Raw genomic sequence first — 22065 nt, forward strand, 5'->3', positions numbered from 1 at the left:
AGACTCTTTGTATAAAAAAAAAAAAAAAAAGAAAGTTGAAAAGGATTTTTGTCACTGTCATTCTTGTTGTTTTTAGCTCTTTCAAAACTGTGCTACTCAGAGCATAGAGCTCAGTTATCAACCATAGAGTGGGGAAGAAAAAAATGGTGCCCTGAGAGCTGCATGGCAGCCGTGCCTGAAAGTGATGAAAGAAATCTCTGCATTGGCCCTGGGTGACAGGGACAGCTTAGAGAGGAGAATATAACTCTGTCTCTGTGTGTGAGGTTTGCTGATGATAACTCACTTTGTACCCCACTTTTGGGGTCAAAGCCTTGGGAGTGAAGGGTCACGCAAAACCTCAATTAAGTTTGGAAGATCTCAAAGCTGAGAGAGTTTCTCTCACCTTTCCTTGCAGTATGGCCTGGAGCCAAACTATTTTGGTGTTATTTGCTGAAGCAGCGATGGCTACAGAAAGACAGAGAGAAAGTACCATGGAGCCTCTTGCAGCCCTAATTGCAATAGGAAGCTTCCAGAAGCGTCTGGCATGCCAGCAGGTAGAAAGCGCCCCCGAGGTTGGAACATGAAAGAGACAGGATGTGTTGCAACACCTGGAGGCCACGATGAATCAGAGAAGTGGATGATACTGATTCAGCAGGGACAGAGTTGATGACCAAGACCTGACAAGACAACCTGAGATATGGTTGTCTGTCACACACACAATAGGCTAGGGCTGCCTCTTTCTCTACCCTGTTCCCACCGTAAGCTGACACAGAGTTTTCGAGACCCTGATGCTGCCCCAGAAGAAAAGAAAGAAAGGGGAGGAATTGGGAGAAATGAGCTTGATTTAGTAATTACCTAAATCATGTTGACTTTTAAATAAAAATGACTAAATTCCTTCAACTTGCAATATTTAGTTTTCTGCACCAAAACAACAACAATAAACAATGGGTAGTTGACCAGCTAAGGTGAATTCAGATATTGAGACCCACAGAGACATCCTCTGTGTCCTTTTGACTTCACACTCAGCTTGAAAGGTTGATACAATGAAGACAGAGTAGAGGGTCTTGCCTCTGAATTTAAACAAGAGTTTGAGAAGAGGCCAGATCTACATTCTTGATTTTAATAATTGCTTTACACCAAAAGGTGTAATTTCCTGAACCACCATGGAGTAATTTGGAGCATTTAAAGAAGGAAGCATTTTGCCAACACATCTCCTTTGGATGTGATGAATCCTGCACTGCCACAGCCAAGCTGTGCAGACAAAGCCAAAACCTAAGTCTCTAAATAATGTGTTCCTTTCCTTAATCCCCATCTATTTGGGCATATATCCATGTGCATTCGAATTGGCATCTGAATATGTGTAAGCTTTATAGCCCTCATTTGCAATAATTGAGATATGCTGCCTCAATATGGAGGTGACATAACATGGCTATTTAGCAAGAAGCCTCTAGTAGCTGCCTCTTAGAAGTTGAGTTCTTAGACTATATTGCACCACACGTTATATGTAACCTTAGACAAAGTCTTAAATTCTGTGTGCCTCAGCCTCTCTTTTTATAAAGTTAGAATAGTTATAATATCTATCACATGAGTTGCCAGCAATCTTAAGCCAGCGTATCCTTATATATATACAGTCTTATACAGTGGGACATGTAAAGAAGTGAGTTCCCCATCAGTTCAGATACTCAAGTTCAGGCCGGACAGCCACATGGTGGGGATATTGCATTGGACTGAGCAACTGCCGAGTTTCTTCCCAACTTGGACTACCCTTTAGAAAGGAGGCCCAGCGCCAAAGAACAGAATTCACTTGGAGATAAACTGATGGCTCTTCTTTGGCAAAAGAGGCCAAGGAAATGCAATCTATTTCAAACTAAGATAGAAACAGGCCAAGTCACCCTTGTTGTTGACTCAGCAGCCAGGAAATCTTGGGGAGTATACTGAATTTATAGTTAGGAGACCCAAGCTGGAGCCCCAACATTACTTTCAACGGTGTGGTCTTGGGTAAGTCAGGTAACGTTTAAGGTTTGCAGTTTCTTCATTTCTAAAATTGTGTGTAAAAGCATTTTTTTCTTCTTAAAAAGTATTCATGAAGATTAAATGAGCCAATGTAAAATTGCTTGGAAAATGGTAAGTCACAGTAGAATATAGGTATTATCATTCGCAGAGCCCAAATTACACTATACATCATTAGTTCTGAAAATAACATTCATAACCTCAGACCCTGGCTGAGAGTAAGCTATTATTTTAAGCATCATGTTGGGTATAGAAGCCAGAAAATCTGCCACTTTAAAGGTTCCTGCATATTTTCTCTACTACTCAAGGGTGGAGACTTCAATTTACCTTTAAGACAGACAGTGACTTTGTTCTGGGAGAAGAAAACACACAAAAACTTGGAGCTGGACCATATATTTATATAAATATAAATCAGGTCTCACTGTTATTGTTAGGAACCATGAGGTCATCTTCCACTTGAATGTTAATGTCTTAGATTCAGCACTTCATTTTCTTATCCCTACATAAATAAAACATACCTTTTATCGGAAATTCTCTCTATAAATTTTCACTTGGACATATATGTATACCTTTTTGTGTGTGTGTGTGTGTGTGTGTGTGTGGAGGCAGAGTCTTACTACTCACCCATGGTAGAGTGCTGCGGAATCACAGCTCACAACAACCTCAACGTCTTGGGCTAAAGTGATTCTCTTTCCTCAGCTTCCCAAGTAGAGGCACCCACCAAAATGCCCGGCTATTTTTTGGTTGCAGTTGCCATTGTTGTTTAGCAGGCCTGGGCCGGATTTGAACCCACTAGCCTTGGTGAATGTGGCTGGCGTCCTACCCACTGAGCTACGGGTGCCACCTGTATACCCTTTTACATGCCAGGAGAATTAGTGTAGAATGGATGCTATGATGTTCACCAATATTTAGGAAGCAGAAAAAATATGCAACCGTTATACAAATAATTTATGGTGATAAATGCATTAAACATGATGAATAAAGAAAAAGTGCTATAAGGATCTGTAAGAACAGGACCAGTATGTGTGGAATTAGGGGAGGTTTGAGTGAGGAAAGAATTAAGTTGATCCTACAAAGATGAACAGATATAATCCAGTGGGAGAGGCCAGATGAGGACAGAACATTCTAGGAAATAATTCTTGGTTATTTTCTATAGGAGAATTTGGACTATCATGTCTACATTTAATTGCTTATGCTTAGAGAGTTTGTGTGTTCTTTTCTGGGTGGATGGTATCAGGAGAAGCAAACTGAGATGGGAAGGGCTCTCTACTCAGGTCAAGGAGGTGACACCAGGCTTTTGGTTTCATCTTAGAAAAGGTGCTGTGAAAAGAACAAAACTAGGCTCAATATTGACTGGACATAAGATAGTTCATATGTGGCATTATGGAAAGTGGTTTGACTATATTAATAGATTCACATGGCACCTAAAGGCAAGGTCTATCTACTATCTACTGGATTTTGATCTTAAATAAGGGGATAATCCCATTTTGTTGTAGACTTGGATTCTGTACCTTTAACTAGAGTGTGACCTGGTTTTGAACCTGAACCTGAAAATTACTATGAGCAGACATGGTTGTTATGAGTTCTTCTCCATGACATCAATTCCTTCTTTCTTCTTCCATCATTAATATATTCTCCCTGAAATGCAAAGTCAGGTCTCAGCTGTGCTCTTTGAATCAGTGGAACATTCTCCTCCACACTGGGGAGTGGGTCAAGAGAAAGTTCACTTCTGGAGCCCAGAGCAGTGACAGCAACACCGTTGCCCACAGGAGCCAAGTGTGTCCAGCAATGTACTCACCACAGAGCAGCCCAAACACAGGGACAAAGTTGAATTTTACCCAGGCCCTGGGATCCTGTAAAATGGATGTAGCTAAGAAATGCCCCACCCATTCTCTTATGTTCTGGAAAACAGGTTACTGCAAAGAAACACACTCTGGGAGTCACAGACGCCCTTCTTATTTGTACTTCCTAAGACCAAAAACCCTTCAGATTCTTATATCTTGTCTCATAAATGATTGGCTGAAACACTTGTTCCCTTGACTGATCACAACAAAAATGCTTGTTAATCCAACTTTGATACAGTTTTATTTTTTCTTTCTTTCTTCCAACCCCTTGAATTTTAACCTCAGCCTGAGACTACATATCATGTCTCCTAAATTTTTCCCTCCCAAGAATAGACTGATCTCAGGTAAAGCATTCTCTGACCTATTATCCGATCAAGCCACCCACTCATCTTGCTTCCCACACCTGCCTTTTCTAGCCATGTTACTTTATCCCCCTAAAATAAATTTGTTTGTCCTAAAGTTTGATGGTAAACATTGCTGATGACTTGATTAGAGAGCTCTTCTTATTGCAAGAGTCCCCATCTCCTCCTTGTAACATCCTTTTGAATGATTTTGTTTTTGTTTTTGTTTTTTTAGACCGAGTCTTATTATTATGTCGCCCTTGGTAGAGTGGCAACCCAGCTCACAGCAACTGCAAACTCTTGGACTTAAGCGATTCTCTTGCCTCAGCCTCCCAAGTAGCTGGGACTATAGGCACCCACCACAACACCTGGCTATTTTTTGGCTGCAGTTGTCATTGTCGTTTAGCAGTCCCGGGCTGGGCTCAAACCCACTAGCTTCAGTGTGTGTGGCTGGTGCCCTACTCACTGAGCTATGGGCGCCAAGCCAAATGAAACATATTTCACTAAGTCTAGACTTGGTTTTTATTTGAAAGTGACACTACAAAAATAAGTCTTGAGTGGAAAATATTCCTTCCTGCACATACCACTTAGTATCCTGGAGAACTCTCAGTAAGAATAAGGATATTATAAAGAAGGTGAATTGGTGACAATTACCACTACAGTCCCTGAGTTATCATAATTTTGACATTAAATATGAAAGGTGTTCTTATTTTATGGACAGATTTTAAGAATAGGACATTTGGGTTACATGCAAAATACTTTTTAATGGGAAAGACACCACAGGTATCACAACCAGCTATCTTGGAGCAAGCAATTCCTGCTATCAGAAACTGCTCTAGCATTAAAATCTTGCCTATTGTAAGAGATATGCTGTTAAGAAAAAAAAAAACAAATCTTTATCTCCAAAGGCAAAGATTTTGCCTTTGGCGGAATATAGCTAGAAATAACTCCTCTTTCTGCACATGCCTGGAAATGTATCCCCTAAATCTTCTCTCAAAGGTGACCCCAAATACCTCTGACATACTTAAAAACTCGATACGTACTTTCTGTCTTCATTACTTCTGACGTCCCAACCTTCTAGTCATTGAGGCCCTGCCAGTCTTCAATGAAAGTAGTATTATTATTCCTACTCAAAGGAGTTTTGGGGTAAAAGGGAATAAAAGTACATTATTAATATGCCAACTCTCACATTTACCTATCAGTTAAACAGACAATTCTTTAGAGTAAAAACATGGCAGGAATAGAAAAATAAAAAGCCAACCTTTGGAGTCAGATAAACCTCTGTAATACATTTGCTCTATGATCTGAAAGGCAAGCTAATTGAACTCGTTATAACTTGCTCATCACTTAAATGGGGACAATGCTGGCTATCACAGAGTATTATTATCAGAACTGATAATAACAAAAAACATTATGAAAAGCGATTGGTCTTGAGTAGATGGTTACTAAATGTCACTTTCTTTCTCTTTTTCTTCTAAAAGATCTTGTACTCCCTCTATCTCAATTTTAATGCAAATATTAGCATCCAGCACTTAGTAAAGGCTATTACTTAACTAACCTTAAGTTATTTTGGTGAGAGTCTATTTGGGAAAGAACAAAATGATGTTCTAATAATTTAGAAAAACAATTTAGTCCAAGATTAAATAAAAAAGATTTCTGCTGATTCTGCTGATTTTCTCCCCCCCCACCCCCCACTACCCCTTTCTATTTTGCTGAAGAATGAGGGATTGGTTCCTGTACTACTTTTTCCATGAGGCATCTGTGGCTGCCAAATTCAGCTGGAGAGGAGGCCAGGACTCGGAAGGCACATAGAATCATGGCCAACGAGGTGAATGGACAAAAAAAGTGACCATGGGACCACCAGGCAGCCAATGGAGTTGGCATATTGATTATATAAAGGGAAAATGAGCACATGAGGGAAGTAAAGATAATGAGAGTGATGTTCCTACTATAGAACTTTTATATACCTTTATATGCCTTTAATTAATAAGATCATATCAATAGTTTTAATTCAAATGAAAAATATATTACTTGTTATACATTGAGATACATAGACATGTATGTATAGATGGATAGATAAGAGAGTAATCCATACGGCCATGTATTGTGTGTATACCTACATATGTGTGTGCATGTATGTGCACGTGTATAAATACCTAGGATGCCAAAAAAAGTATACACATTTTAAAATCTCTTGTTGAAAGGAAAAATCAATCCTTCACAAAAAAGTGTATGCATTGTAGGTAAAATGGATGTATTTAGAATGTCTAAGTACACTTGACCAATGAGGGTTCCTTCAATTCAACTTAGAAAAGTAATACATAGATAACATCTCTTAAACTATATATATATTCTCTCCACCCTCTGTGTGTGTGTGCACATATATATACACACACACACATATTTCCTCCTTGTGTTTGCTGAGAAGATCTATAAGGAATGGCATCTCAGTAGCAATAAGCATACCAAATACCCAGATCCTGGCTTCTAAATATCATGCTTAACTAAGTGCTCCTTTGAATAATAACTTCCTTTAGAGTTGTGGCAAAAATAGGGCAGAAGGCAGCCAGAATACTTCATTGTGCTGAAAGTTAAAAAATGTTTACAAAATGTGGAATTGTCAAGCGGACAGGGAGCCAGCTTGAAAAGGGTCCAACTGGCTCATTTTGAGAAAATTTAAATATCACGATAAAAATAATAACAAATTGTAACTGGAATATAATAAAAATCCATAAATTTCTACAGACGTAAATAAGGAAACAAATGCATAAACTGACAGAAAGAAAATCTTCCCCTCCTCAAATGCCAAGTTATAACTCTAAAAGCAATAATGAAATTAGAATAACATTATTTATATTCATCACATTTATAATTGATTCATTATTTTTATTCATATATTAAGAATTTATTCACAAAAGAATCATAAATGGATGCTAAACCTATAAATAAATGTTTGACAAAGAACATAATTATATCATTTTGAAGTCTTACCTCACAAGATACTTATAATTATGAAGAGAAAATAGTACATACTGTTGTGGCCATTCTTCAGGATAAATTCCCACCCAGAATTTGGTCTGGGTGTCGAGACTGCTGATGCCTCACATCCACACCAAGTGGGTTTGAGGAGGTTCGTTGTCTACGTAATAAGACTCTTACAAAGTGAGCAAAGAAGGCTTCCTAATTCCTGCCCAGAAGCAGATTGAGAGCACAAAGAAATTAAACCAGACCAGGGTTCTTACTGTGGTTAGGAGATGGGACTGGGCAGAGAGTTTCTGCCATGGTCTTGTGTGGTTTGAATCTTCTGCTGGCACTAAAAGAAGGACCAGCCTGCTTTCCTAACACTTTGACGTGGGGGCAGAATTGGAAAAGAGAGAAGAAGACTTAACAGATGTCAGCATTTAAATGTCAAAAATGGAATAAGCCTCTTTATTCTAACTCACTCCTGATGTTTGGCTGATGCCTTAATGTACCAAGCTTCTTGTTATTGAATTTGAGCTTGTTTAAGCAGGCTATTATGGTACCATATGAGGTCTGCAGCTGAGGCTGATAATGGTGCCAATGTTCCATCAAATGCCTTAAAAGCCCAACATTATAAATTGTAGAAGTGAAATGAACACTTAGGTCATTATCAATGATATTGGGAAATCAAAGGGGAACAAGAAGTGTTTGATGAGGCCTTGTAGTATGGATTTAGTGTGTGCAGAGACATTTATGACCTTGATTTTGTATCCTTGAGGCAAGAGATTCCTAGAATTCTTCATCCCACAGGCGCCAACTCTTGGACACTGGCCCAAGAACGCATAAAACATGTGCAGACAGCTCCAATTATTGGCCAGAGCATTCAGTGCTAAAGTGACTGCTACAGCTTGGCCAAGTGTGCAGACCCTGGTGTCCTGTCCTTTATCAAGGTTGTCCTGGTTAAGGGATAAAAAGCTGCAACATTCCTCTGAGCTCTCTGATGTGTGACAGTGGCAATATAATCTGTGAAGTGCACAAGCTCCCACTGCTATTCACTCAGTTCACATACAGCGACTCCCCAAGAAGCAAAAAGGCTTGATAAAGGGATAACTACTAAGAGTCTAAGACTAAGTCTGGGACATTGCTGACTTCTGCACCTGGGATAACCAGAAAGCCTTGAGTGGCTCTGTCCATTAATAAGGAAGCCTGGGTGGCAAAGCTTGCAGGTTGCTGCTTACAAGGTCTGAAACACACAGGCAGCTGGGAAATAAGAGGGTCCTAAGTTCAGGGCCTATTGCCTGAATTTTTGGTGGAGCTCAGTATGTGGCCAGCAATTGCCTCTCTAATACATACAGATGGGATGGAGTAAGGCAGTTTTCCTGTACCCACGGTCCTTTGGCAATTTATGGCCATCAGAGATAATCCAAAGAGAAGTTTGTGGGAGCCTTTAATGGGAGTGTCTGACACTTTGCAATTTGGACAGATTCTATAGCCTTTTTATTGGAGGGATCCTCATTTAAGCTGGCTGAACTTACAAATAACAGCATAATGGACTTAAACACATTTTGTGAAAGGGGAATATATTACCTCCAGGACACCATGTGACCTAAAAGACACTGGACTTGATTTAGTGTTGTGGGTACTGAGGACCCAAAGGCTGTTTCTTGGCAGCATAAGGGATTGTGCCTGCTACAGAGGCCTGCCCTGCTCCTTCCAGAAACTTCAGATACACAGTCAGTCCCCCAATTACAAACATCTGACTTCCATACAACTCACATTTACGAATGGAGGCTCTTACAATAACTTCCAAAGTTACAAACACTGGACTAGCAGTGGTTCTCAACCTTCCTAATGCCGTGAGCCTTTAATACAGTTCCTGTGGGTTGTGACCCACAGGTTGAGAATCAGTGGACTAAGGTATGAATCACATGAATGGAGATGTAATAGGTAAACGTTCCTGTTTTCCACTTACATACAAATTTAACTTAGGACCAAATCTGCAGAACTAATCTCATTAATAACCCAGGGAAGGCCTGAACCCAAATTGTACCCTGGACTAAAATAAAATTGCTTTTGTTTGCTCAGCTAAAGGACATTGTTGGAACAATTGATAAAATTTTAATGGGGTCTATGTATTGAAAATACTGTATCAAATTCTTAATTTAGATGGTTTTACGAAAGATGGTTTTAGAAGAATGATCTTGACTTTTAGAAAATACACACTGAAGTACATATTGAAGTATATACTACCTTGAAGTACACACCCAGAGAGGGGGGAGGGAGGAGAAAGGGCGTGGGAAGAAAGAGAGCACAATATGCGATAGAATGTTCTAGAACTTGGGTAAATGTTATAGAAGCTTTTGGTACTCTTCTTAATTATTTCCTATAAATTATACTTATTTCAATTTCAGAAGCTTAATCTACATAAAATAAATATTTAAACTCATAAGAAAATTTATCTCAAGCTTTCTACAAGATTTAAGATTTTTTTAAATAGAACCCCTGAAAGCATTGATCATAAAATGTAAAAAAAAAATGATAAATATGACCTTTGAAAATAAAATTTTTCATTAAAATAGCATCAGTAAGAAAGTGAATAGCCAATCTATAGACAAGCAGAAGATAGTCATAATATATATCTGTCATTGGACTTATGTTCAGAATATATAAAGAATTGCTACAAATCAATACCAATGTTTAAAAATTGAGAATAATTTGAATACGCACTTTACAAAATAAAATCTTCAAATGGGTCAGAACTCATTTGTTATCAGAGAAATGCAAATTAAAACTATAATTAGATATCACTACACACTCAGGAGAATGGCTAAATATAAAATACTAATAATACCAAGTGTAAGTCAGGAGGTCAAGCATCAGACTTGCATCCATTGCTGATGGGAATATAAATTTATCCACTGCCTTGTAAAGTGGTCCTGGATTACTGACTAAAGCTATAAATGCAAATCTCTCCTGTGACCTCACAGTTTTATTTTTAGGTACATACCCCAAATAAATGAGTTCATAATCAATTTAAAGGCATATGCAAGAATTTTGCAGTAGCTTTACTCATATCTAAACACTATAAATAGACCAATGCCCATTACCATGAAAAACAATTAAAATGTTGTGTCAAATAGGGAATCTTTCCCCCAGTTTATATTTTTGATAGGCTTATCAAAGATCAAATGACAATAAGGGTCTGGGTTCATCTCTTGGACTTCAATTCTGTTCCATACATCTACCTTTCTATTTTTGTGCCAGTACCAATGCTGTTTTGATTACTATAGATTTGTAGTATAGTCTGACGTCTGGTAGTGTTGATTCCTCCTGATTTGTTTTTATTTCTGAGTAATGTCTTGGCTAGTCGAGGTTTTTTCTATGTTCATATAAAATGAGGTACTAATTTTTCAAGATCTTTAAAGTATGACAGAGGTGCTTTAATAGGGATTGCATTAAATCTGTAGATTGCTTTGGGTAGTATGGACATTTTAACAATGTTGATTATTCCTAGCCATGAGCATGGTATATTTTCCCACTTGTTAACATCTTCAGCTATTTCTTTTCTCAGAGGTTCGTAGTTCTCTTTATAGAGATCTTTCAGGTTCTTTGTTAAGTAAACTCCAAGACATTTCATATTCTTTGGCACTACTATAAAAGGAATAGAGTCCTTGACTGTTTTTTCAGCTTGACTATTATTGGTACATATAAAGGCTACAGATTTGTGAGTATTGATTTTATATCCTGAGACACTTCTGTATTCCTTGATCACGTTTAAGAGTTTTGTAGTTGAGTCTGGAGTTTTCCAGATATACAATCATATCATCTGTGATGAGTGAAAGTTTGATCTCCTTTTATCCTATTTGGATGCCCTTGATTGCCTCATCTTGTCTGATTGATGGAATACTATACAGCCTTTAAAAGATGGAGACTTTACCTCTTTTATGTTTATATGAATAGAGCTGGAAAATCTTCTTAGTAAAGTATCTCAAGAATGGAAAAAAAAAATCCAATGTACTCAGTACCAATTTATAATCACTCACACTTTCATATGAAAGATAAATCACAACTGGAGCCCAGAATGAAGGAAGGGAAGGGAGAAGGGTTGTTTGATAGAGGGTGGGACCACACCTATGGAGCATATTACAAGAGTACAAGTCCAATCTATCAAGTATAGAGCATAAATGTCTTAACACATTGATTAAGTAGATGAGGTGAAAGCTATGTTAATTAGTTGGATATAAGCACTCCAATTTGTACAAAAAATCAACACATTGAACCCCACAAAGGTATAAATATATTCATGATCTATGTGTATATGGCTTAATAAAAGGAAAATAAAATAAAATAAAATGTTGTGTCATAGTCATTTAAAATATGAATTAAAAAGAGCAAACTAGTGGTGCACACAGAAGCACAGGTTGAATACAAAGATGTTACCTTAAGTGAAAGGACCTGGACACAGTTTGGTCTGTAATTCCATTTAGAGGAAGCTCAAGAGTAAGCAACAAACACATAGTGATAGAAATCAAAATAGTGATTACCTTTAGGAGAAAATTGACTTGGAAGGGGCAAGAAGGAAATTCTTGGGGTGATAAAAATTTGCATTTCACGACCTGTGTGGTGGTTATAAGGATTTTTCACATTGTAAAAATTCATTGAGTTGTACATTTAAAATAAGTGCACATACCCCAATAAATATAAGGCCATGGAAGCCATCTATTTTGCAGACCATTGGTTAATTGGAAACTATTCAAGGTTGGCCTGTGGCTCAAGTGGCTAAGGCACCAGCCACATACACCTGAGCTGGCGGGTTTGAATCCAGCCCGGGCCCGCCAAACAACAATGACAGCTGCAACCAAAAAATAGCCGAGTGTTGTGGCAGGCGCCTGCAGTCCCAGCTACTTGGAAGGCAGAGGCAGGACAACTGCTTGAGCCCAGGAGTTGGAAATTGCTGTGAGCTGTGATGCCACAGCACTCTACCCAGGGAGACAGCTTGAGGCTCCGTCTCAAAAAGAAAAGAAAAAAAAAACTATCCAAGGCTTAGATAAAGTCTCTACTGGGGATTTTACTGCATTTCATTACCTCTATACATCTTGCTTTTCCTGTACAGGTCCTATGAATAAAATCAAGTCTCCCCAAAAGGTTGAAAACTCAACCAAAAAGTCAAATACTTCTGATTCGGGCTTCACATCTGGTTGGCATGGCCTCACATCTATCTTGGGAACTCTGTGTCTTTATGTGCTGTGCACGGCAATAGGAAAATTAAACTGGGCTGTTTTAACCTGGAATCAAAGCTGAACTGAGTCTTAGAAAAGTACAGCCTGGACCTGCAGAAAAATAGATGTTTTGAGAGGAGAATTGGAGCTATCCTTTAAAGCATGCGCCTTTCTATTAATATATCAAATGAACTCTGCTCCAAACAGGGTGTACATCAAGATCCTCCAGCAACAGTGAGTTGGGAATTAGCAGTGTGACCCTGACCTAGAGCCTACAGAACCCAAGACAAACCTAGATGTCCCAGACACCTCCTGACCCCGTGCAGCCAATAGAGATTATTCTCTCAGCTTTATCTAGAATGAGCACTTCCTTATCTGGAACCCTGAAACTCTCACTAGAAGCTGCCAGTCCCTTTTCCCTGGGAAAGGGCCCCTTCCCCCATCTTCCTAGATGCTAATGTATGTTAAGGTCACATTTCAAATCGACATATTATGCCCTAAAACAGTGACCCTTCCCTGTTTCTCACGTCTCACATGCCCTGATATCTGTACTACTGCTCTGATCGCACAGGGTTAGACCTCCTTGGATAATAATCCTGGCCTGAAAAAAATGTCAGGCCTCTGATACTATGTATTAGAAAATCACTGGGACATGGTTTTTGGAGACAGACCCTATAGGCAAATCATTTTCTCTGAAGCCTACCCCACTCGGATACAAATGTTTCCCTTCCTCATCACACTGCCCATTGACATTCTAGCATTTCCTACAGCCGTATCCACTCAAGTTACACCAGTCATACTCAAAAGATCAGAAAATCTGGGGATGCTGCCCACTACATATCACAGCCCTTACACTGATTGTGTGCATACGTCAGATGTTTGGGTATAAAAATGATTAACAAGGTTGTTAGAATAAAAGGAATTTTGTAGAGGATGATAACGCTCATGACAACAGAGTATGTGTTGTTGGATGACCCGAAATTATTATTCTTAATAATTTTAGAATAATATTCTAGACTATACAACGGTTTCTTAGGCTTGAAGTAAATGTTCTCTGTTTATTGGAGGAGATGAGAAGGAGAGTAAGAGAGAGAGGAAGAGAGAAACCTGCCTGCCCACAGACATGCTAATGAAAAGAATTGCTACTGAGTTGCCAGTGGTTATGGAAAGGTTGAATGGGAGTAGGGAAGAGTGTGAAGAGGAAGGAAGACCAGGGTATAGCATCTCAGAGCAGGTGGTCATAAGGATAAAACTCCAGATCATTCTTAAAATTCCCTTTTGATTTCTGGACCACATGCCTCAGGCTGCCAAACTAAGCTCTAGAATGAGTGGGTCATAGAGAGACATTGTTATGATGAAAATCCTTTACCATAGGTGCAACAAGGTAATTGTCTCCAAAGGTTACTAGGTAATTAATTGGCAATTCAGCAACACATTTTTATACTTCCATATACTGTCTTTCAGCTCAGTGTCCCTTTGCTATCCCCGCTACTTCTGCTTTGGTTTAAAGCCTCATAATTTCTTACCTGAATTTATAAAAAACCTTCTAATTTTCCCTCTTTCTAGAGTCCCCACAACCGACTCATATTTGTTCATCAGTCACGGCAAACTGCCTGAAACTAAATTATGGCCATGTTTTTCTTCTTATTGACACCTTCCAATGGCTTCCCTTTGTTTAGAGGCAAACATCCAAAGGTTGCTGGCCAGAAAAGACCCTCTATGATCTGGCCCTTCCTGACCATCTGCCCATGTCCTGCTTGTAAACCAGAGCCTGATATTAAGGAAGTAAATTGTGTTGTGCTCTCACCTAAAGGGCACAACACAAGGGTATAGGGCACACCTCCTGGGTGAGAGACACAACTACAACGGGGACCTTACCAAACAAACAAAAACATGGTAACCTAATGATGTATACCCTCATAATAATCTGAAATTAAAAAAAAAAAATACTGGTTTGAAAAACAAAATAGGTAAGTTAATGTTTGTTGAGTGAATGAATGATTAAAGGGTAAGTACATGTGTTGACGTCATTGATGGAGCTGGATACTCTACTTTTCGAGTCATTTTTAATTTGCAACAGTGTTCTGAGAGCAATGACGCCCTTTGACAAGATCATGTGCTCACAGCATTCAGTCCTCACACGGTTGCTAACAAAAGACTATTATGCTGATATATAAGTTTCCATACAGAAGTTGGTTCTAGAGAAGCTTTAATAATAGAAAAACCTTGAGGCTAAGTCTGTTGCCGAAGTTTCCCTTTGTTTATATCTACATCTGGACAGAGATAAATATGCCTTTCCCCCACATAAACATAACTCCTAGGGAGCAAATGTCCACTTCAATTGATTTCAAGCCGTAGCTATGAAGAGACTACAGGGTGGTTCATTACTGTACTTTCCATCTCTCCTTTACTCCCAATACATCTTACAGACAGTAAGATTTATTTTCCTAAAACACCAATCTTCCTACCTGCTTTCCAGTCTTGTTTTAATATTCTCCATCTCAGTTAACAGCGAGGATTTTAATAGGAACATGCTAGTTTAATAAGAGCCTTTAATTTCCAGCCTGCGTTAGGAATGAACAATGGTGAAATTTCAGGAACCACGGTAAACTGCTGTAAGAAATCATTACAGACAGAATAGTCAGAAAAGGAAATTATTGCCTCGTATTACTATGATTTTTATTAATTATTCTTAGAACATTTAGCAATGTATGTGTCTTGGGTCTTCTCTGGAAACTATAAAAGTAGCAAGCCTTTGTTTAACGATATGAATGGTGTTAACTTTGGAGCCACTGTACAACTGACCGTTTCCTAGTAGAATACGGGCCTGGTAATAAAAATCCTATGTTCTTTGGCTATTCAGATTCTCTCTGAGTATTGGCATTTGTTTTGAAAACCATCTTTCTGAATGTATCCAGAGCTGTTATGTTTATGTATAACAAGTAGTAAGAGAGGTAACAAAGCCAGGATCGATTGCCTAGTAATAGCTATGATTCCAGAGACACTAAAGGGCAATTGTAATTTTGGCCCCATCATGTGGCCTAATGCCCTATCTCATGTAGTTATTGATTTTTCAATAGTAGGATAGCCCCAGCAAACCTTGCAGGGTTAAACTCTCCCTGCTACATCTAGTAAGAACTAAAAGGTCTCTTTTCTAGGAGCCTAGTCTAGAGAAATATTTTCTATTCTGAAAGCTGCAAGGACAGTTTGGTTTATGAACTCACTTGTCAGGGCAACTTCTGCATAACTCCCTTTCTCCACCTCCTCCAAAAATGAAAAAATGTTAAGAAGACGGCCTTTATTATTTAGCAGCTACCAGTGAGGAAGCAACGTGAAGCAACAGCTCTTTACCATTGACTGTTCAGACTGGGAGTGATGTCCTAACAGACAGACCAATGGACTGGAACAGAGACTCCAGATATGAACCCACACAACTTGTCAACTGACCTTAAATAAAGGTTAAAAGAACACACAATGGGAATTGGATCATTTCTTCAATAAATAATCATGGGGTAAACTACATATCTACACTTAGATGGGAAAAAATACAATATGAAAACAAAACAAAAAAAATCAAAAGAGCTTAAAGATTTAAACATAACACCTGAAATCATCAAAGTATTAAAGGAAAACATAAGGAAAATTTTTGACATTTGTCTGGGCAAGGATTTCTTTCATTTCCTTTTTTTTGAGACAGAGTCTCACTGCCTCCCTCGGTAGAGTGCAATGGCATCACAGCTCACAGTAACCTCAAACTCTTGGGCTTAAGCAATTCTCTTGCCTCAGCTTCTCAAGTAGCTGGGATTACAGGCACTCACCACAACACCTGGCTATTTTTTTTGTTGCAGTTGTCATTGCTGTTTAGCTGACCCGGGCTGGGTTTGAACCCACCAGCTTGGGTATATGGGGCCGGTGCTCTATCCACTGAGCTACAAGCACCACCCTGCTTTTCTTTGTAAATATAATACCCAAAGCACAAGCAACATACATAAAAATTGGTAAGCGAAATTTCATCAGACTAAAAAGCTTATGCACAAAAAAAGAAACAATCAACAGAATTAAAAAGCGATCTAAAAAACACGAGAAAATTTTTGCAAATCGTAAGTCCAATAAGGGATTAATTTCCCAAATATCTAAGGAATTAACACAATTTAACAACAAAAACAATTAATCTAATTAAAAATGGGCAAAAGACCTGAATAGACATTTCTCAAAAAAAAAAAAAATGGAAACAGCCAGCAACTCTACTCCTAAACTAACCCACCACTTTTCATATTTTCACAAGTTTGGGGGAAAAAAAATTATATATAGACGATGAATATTACTTTTCACTATAAGTTGGGTGAACTTTGAAATGGAAACTATACTACATTTCTTTCATAAAGGAAGAGGCACTGAAATCAACAGTTTGAAAGTTGTGCAATAAATATTAAATGGTAACTCTAATTAGAAAGATGATTTTTCCAGAACTAGAAGGAAAAATTGTAATAATCTGTAACCAATAAAAGTAAACATATCTACTTACTTGTAGGGAGTTGTGTGTGTGAATATATATGTGTATATGCATATATATCTCTATATAAACATATTGAAGACTTTTATGAAATGACCCACGGGTGGCCAGGGCCTCTGAAGGCATGAATAAAGATTGTAACTTTATTACAGGTAAAATGCTGCCAAATACACACGTCCCCCACTGTATTATTCCCAATGTGATTTTTAGGAATACACCTCTTTCCTGTCATTTCAGAGCTCCAAGCTATATTCTTGTTCAGAAAGGATACAGCCTACCCTGGAATGGCTTGATTTGCTCTATTCTCCTAAAGTACCACAGTCACACAACTCAAGCTTTTTGGCTTCCACCTTAGCCGGTTTAGGTAAATATCAAGATCAATCGGTGACTCAGTGATAAGTAGTTCTTGCAGCTCTATCCCTGCGGGCCTTGCTCTGCATTTCTCTAAATGCTCCCTTGTCCTATTTTTATATGATTAAGGTTCTACTTTTTCCTAAATCATATTTTTAAAAAACATAAAATGCAAAGAGATAACATAAACTCACCTTGTCTTTAAACTAATCAGCAAACCCTGTGTCCTTGAGCCTGCCCTTTAACCTTGATGAACGTATTTTTTTCATCTGTAGTAAACCTTCATTTGCCTCATCCAAATGACTAAAGCAGTGGTTCTCAGACACACAGTCTCAGGAACCTTTTAAAATCTTAATAACTATTGATGAATTTATAAAGCTTTTTTTCAATGTGAGGTTTATCCATTATTAGTTAGAAGTCAAACCTCAAGAATATTTTTTAAATGTCTATTAATTCATTCATCTAAAAATAAGAAATCCAGTATATGTTAACATTAACATTATATGTAAATAACTATTCTCCAGGAATATAATATGAAAAAAGGTATTATTTTACATATTTGAAATATCTTTTTAATCCCTGATGAACAGAAGATAATTGATTTTTCATGTCTGCTATAATGTTTCTTTAGTTGCAGTTCATGAAGATAACTTGGCCTAAGAGAGGGGAACACTTTTACACTGTTGGTGGGACTGCAAACCAATATAGGCTTTTTGGAAAGAAATATGGAGAATCCTCAAAGAACTCAAATTAGACCTCCTAAGTGACCCCACAATCCCACTACTAGGCATCTACCCAGAAGAAAAGAAAATCATTTCATCATAGACATTTGCACTAGATTGTTTATTGAGCTCAATTTACAATTGTCAGGATATGGAAACAACTTAAATGCCCATCAACTCAGGAATGGATTAACCAACTGTGGTATGTATATACCATGGAGTACTATTCAGCCATAAAAAGATGGAGACATTGCATCTTATGTATTGACCTGGATGGAGCTGAAACACATTCTTCTTAGTAAAGTATCACAAGAATGGAGAAGCAAAAATCCAGTGTATTCAATACGAATATGAAACCAGTAGATGATCTAATCCACACCCATAGGAGAAAAACTCATTTCAATTCAAACTGGGCAGGGGGATGAATGAAGAAGAGAAGAGAGGAAGAAGAGAAGCTTTGGGTGCCCCCATTTATTGGGCACAATATAGGGGTATATGGCACACCTTTTGGGTACAGGACACAATTACAAAAGGAACTGACTCTACCTAAAAAATTCAAATATTGTGAGCTGGTTGTTTGTACCCTCACATTAACCTGAAATTAAAAAATAAATAAATCTTGGAGCTAGCCTAAAAAAAAAAAAAAAAACTTGGCCCCACCAAATATGTAGTCAAAAAGAGGTGAAGTCTTTTAATACCTTTTTGGATAAATATGGACATTCTGTTTTGATTACAGCAATAACTGAAGCACTGGCGGATTCTTAATCGTAGGTAGCAGTGTGTGGAATTTGAAGCCACATCAGCAAATTTTTGTCTTCTGGCATATTACACCCATTTGTCTACCTGGATCTTTAAATTATAGCTATTTTTGTTGTATTGGTCATTTAGAAATACTGGCTCATTGAGTTATATGGAGCTTCAAAATGTTCATACATGTTTTATACCAAATTTCAGAATCACATTTATTAATATCACTATATGATATCTCATAATGAAATCTTTAAATATTGAAGAGCTTTCACACTCACGGTGGTAGACACAAGTTTTAAAAATTTTAATATTTATGTGAAAACTTGAATTTTATCATTGGCAAAGAATGTTGTTATTTGTTGCGCTTGATGTAACAGGCTCATTTCATTTCTTTTCATTTTAGAGAAAATATCTTCCCAATACCCAAACCTGAACAGCTAGCTATTGTTTATCTGTTGTCTTTTTAAATAAAAATTGTGTTTTATGATAAAAGCAGCTAGTTGAACTTGCAATTCAAGCATTAGTACAAATGTTTTTCCTTGAAACAACCATTGTACTTTGGTATGGAGGAGAAATATTTTATGACTGCAATTTCGAAACTGTTGCAAAGCACCTTTAAAGCATCAAGAACTTACAGGAGCTCCACAGGATATTTTAAAATTTCAAGGGAGATGAAACATTATCTGTTGAACAGTGGGCAAACTCTTAGCTGAAGGCAGTTCACGTTCAACATTAGATTGTACCACATTCCTTTCAAGGATGTCATGTATTTACCGAGTTGGTTTTTCACAGTTGCTGTGAAAAAAAGCAAGTTGCTGTGAAAAAAAGCAAGTTGCTTCACAAAAACTCAAAGTGCAACAGAAAATGAGGTTGGATTTCAACTCAATTCCCAGGCTTGAGAAACTGATGCAGTGACTGCCAGGCACCCCCCATTAGTAACTGATTCCTATGCATGACATAATTTCTTATTTTTTTTTTTCAAATGGGTTCTAAGTTGTTTAACTACAGTCATGAACCACATAGCAATGTTTTGATCACCACCAATCTGCATGTGCAACAGGCCCATAAGATTATAATGGAGCTGACAAATTCCTATCACCTCCTGGTATTAAAACCTTCATGACATCTACAGCAATACGTTGCTCATGTGTTTGTGGTTATGCTTGTATAAACAAACCCACTGTGCTGCCGGTGATCTAAAAATACAGCACACAATTGTGTATAGAGCATTATACTTGATATCTTGATATTAATAAATAACTACGTTATTTACTATACTTATGGTTATTTCAGCACGAGTATATATATATATATATATATATATATATATATTTATCTATACATAGGAGTATACCATGATATAACATAAGAATACATAACCATGATCAATTTCTATATATAGTCTATCATCTATTTTCAGGTGAAATATCTATATATCTATAGACTACGTGTCTATAGATATATAGATTTTATATATATAGGTATAGATAGGTATATAGATAGATAGATAGATAGATATCACCTGAAAACAGCCTCAGGCAAGTCCCTCAGGAAGTATTCCAGAAAAAAGCATTATTGTCATAAAAGATGACAGCTCCATGCCTGTTATCGCCCCTGAAGACCCTCCACTGGGACAAGGTGTAGAGGTAGAAGACAGTGACATTGATGATCCTGGCCTTGTGTACACTCCAGCTAATGTGTGTGTTACTGTCTTATTGTTAACAAAAATTTAAAAACATAAAAAATAATTTCTTAACATTTCTATTTCTAAAAATAAAAATCAGTTTATACCATACAACTATAAGAAAATAAAATATTTTTGTACAGCTGTTGATATACTTGTGTTTTAAGCTGTGTTAGTACAAAAGGGTAAAAAAGTTTAAAAAATATTATGAAGTAAAAAAGTTATAGTTAGTTAAGATTGATTTAGAAATTAATAAAGAAAAATATAAAATGAGTGTAGTTTAAAGAAAGTGTACAGTGTTTATAAAATCTGTAGCAGTGCTCAGTAGTGTCCCAGGCCTTCACATTCATTCACTACTCACTCACTGACTCGCTCAGAGAACTTTCTAGTCCAGCAAGCTCCCTAGTAAGTGTTCTACACAGGTGTACCATTGTTTTTTTTATCATTCATATCAGATTTTTACCACACCTGGATTTATCAAGCTGCCTTTTCTCTTAGTTCTAACAAGAAACTGTCTTCTCTTGAATTCTAGGCTCAGGCTTCTTGCAAGCTAGAGTCAGCAGCCATGTTTTCCTCTATATTTGTCACTCTATTAATTTGATCCACTGAATGAGGGAGCAATCTTGATGTTGAATAACAGAATATGATTTCGGTTGATACAAGCAAAAAATGCATTTATTGAATAGGAGCCGGCTAGTTCACAAACCTGACGAGGAGGATGGCATGCCAGGCTCAAGTGTGAGCCCAGGGAGGAGAGAAAGAGCCCAGAGGAGCCCTGGATAACTGCATCTGAAATGTCACCGGGGCTTCTGAACACTCCCCCGTCATCAGCCAAGTCTTCACTCCACTGCCTGTTGTACCTGATAACCTCTGACAGACTACGCCTCTGTGGGATTCTCTCCAGATTCAATTTCCTGGGAGGGAGAAAGTGATTGACTTTAGTTTAGTCAGGGACCAGTGCTCCAACCTACAAAGGCAGGGAAAGTAAGGAATTTCCTCCCTTCAACTTCTGACTCTTATCTATTTAGATCTTTAACCAAAATAGAAAGGGTGTTTTGTGTTGAGCAGTTAAACTGACAAATGTTAATAGTCTTCACGCCTTTAGTGAATAACATTCAAACACACACTTCTCTCCAATCTATACTTAAAAAAAAAAAGTCTAATTATTCCCCAAGGACAGAGATTTTAGAAGTATCATTGGTTATTCCACCTGGGATATAAGGTCAATGTATTCTGGTGACAGCTATTTGTCTTACAAGTAGTTCTTAGTGATTTTACTGTAATATTCTGTAATTACCACCCTCATATTCTTTATCAAATAGTTGGGGGATGGAGTTGAAGTGGGGAAAGAGATGCTAGTTAAATTATATTCCTATTTAACTCACAAAGAATATGCACGTAAATTTTTTAGTACCTGCTTGTGAAACTGATCACTATATAGTAGTTGGAGTTCAGGAGTTTGCTCATCATGATCTTACCCTTGATGTTCATCAAGTTCAGCCTGTACTTCAGTTCACCAGCCGCAACGGGCAGTCACGTGACTCAAACTTTTATTCCTAAAGGATCTGAAATCTTGGAGTCCTGACAATAGGGGGCTAGAGTTAGTTGTTTACCATTAACTTTTAACACCAATAGTACACGGAAGTGTTCCATGTTTCAGGGCATTCTCCGTGTGTCATTTGTAATCTTTA

The sequence above is a fragment of the Nycticebus coucang genome, chromosome 4 (genome assembly GCF_027406575.1).
Source record: "Nycticebus coucang isolate mNycCou1 chromosome 4, mNycCou1.pri, whole genome shotgun sequence".
NCBI lineage: Eukaryota > Metazoa > Chordata > Mammalia > Primates > Lorisidae > Nycticebus > Nycticebus coucang.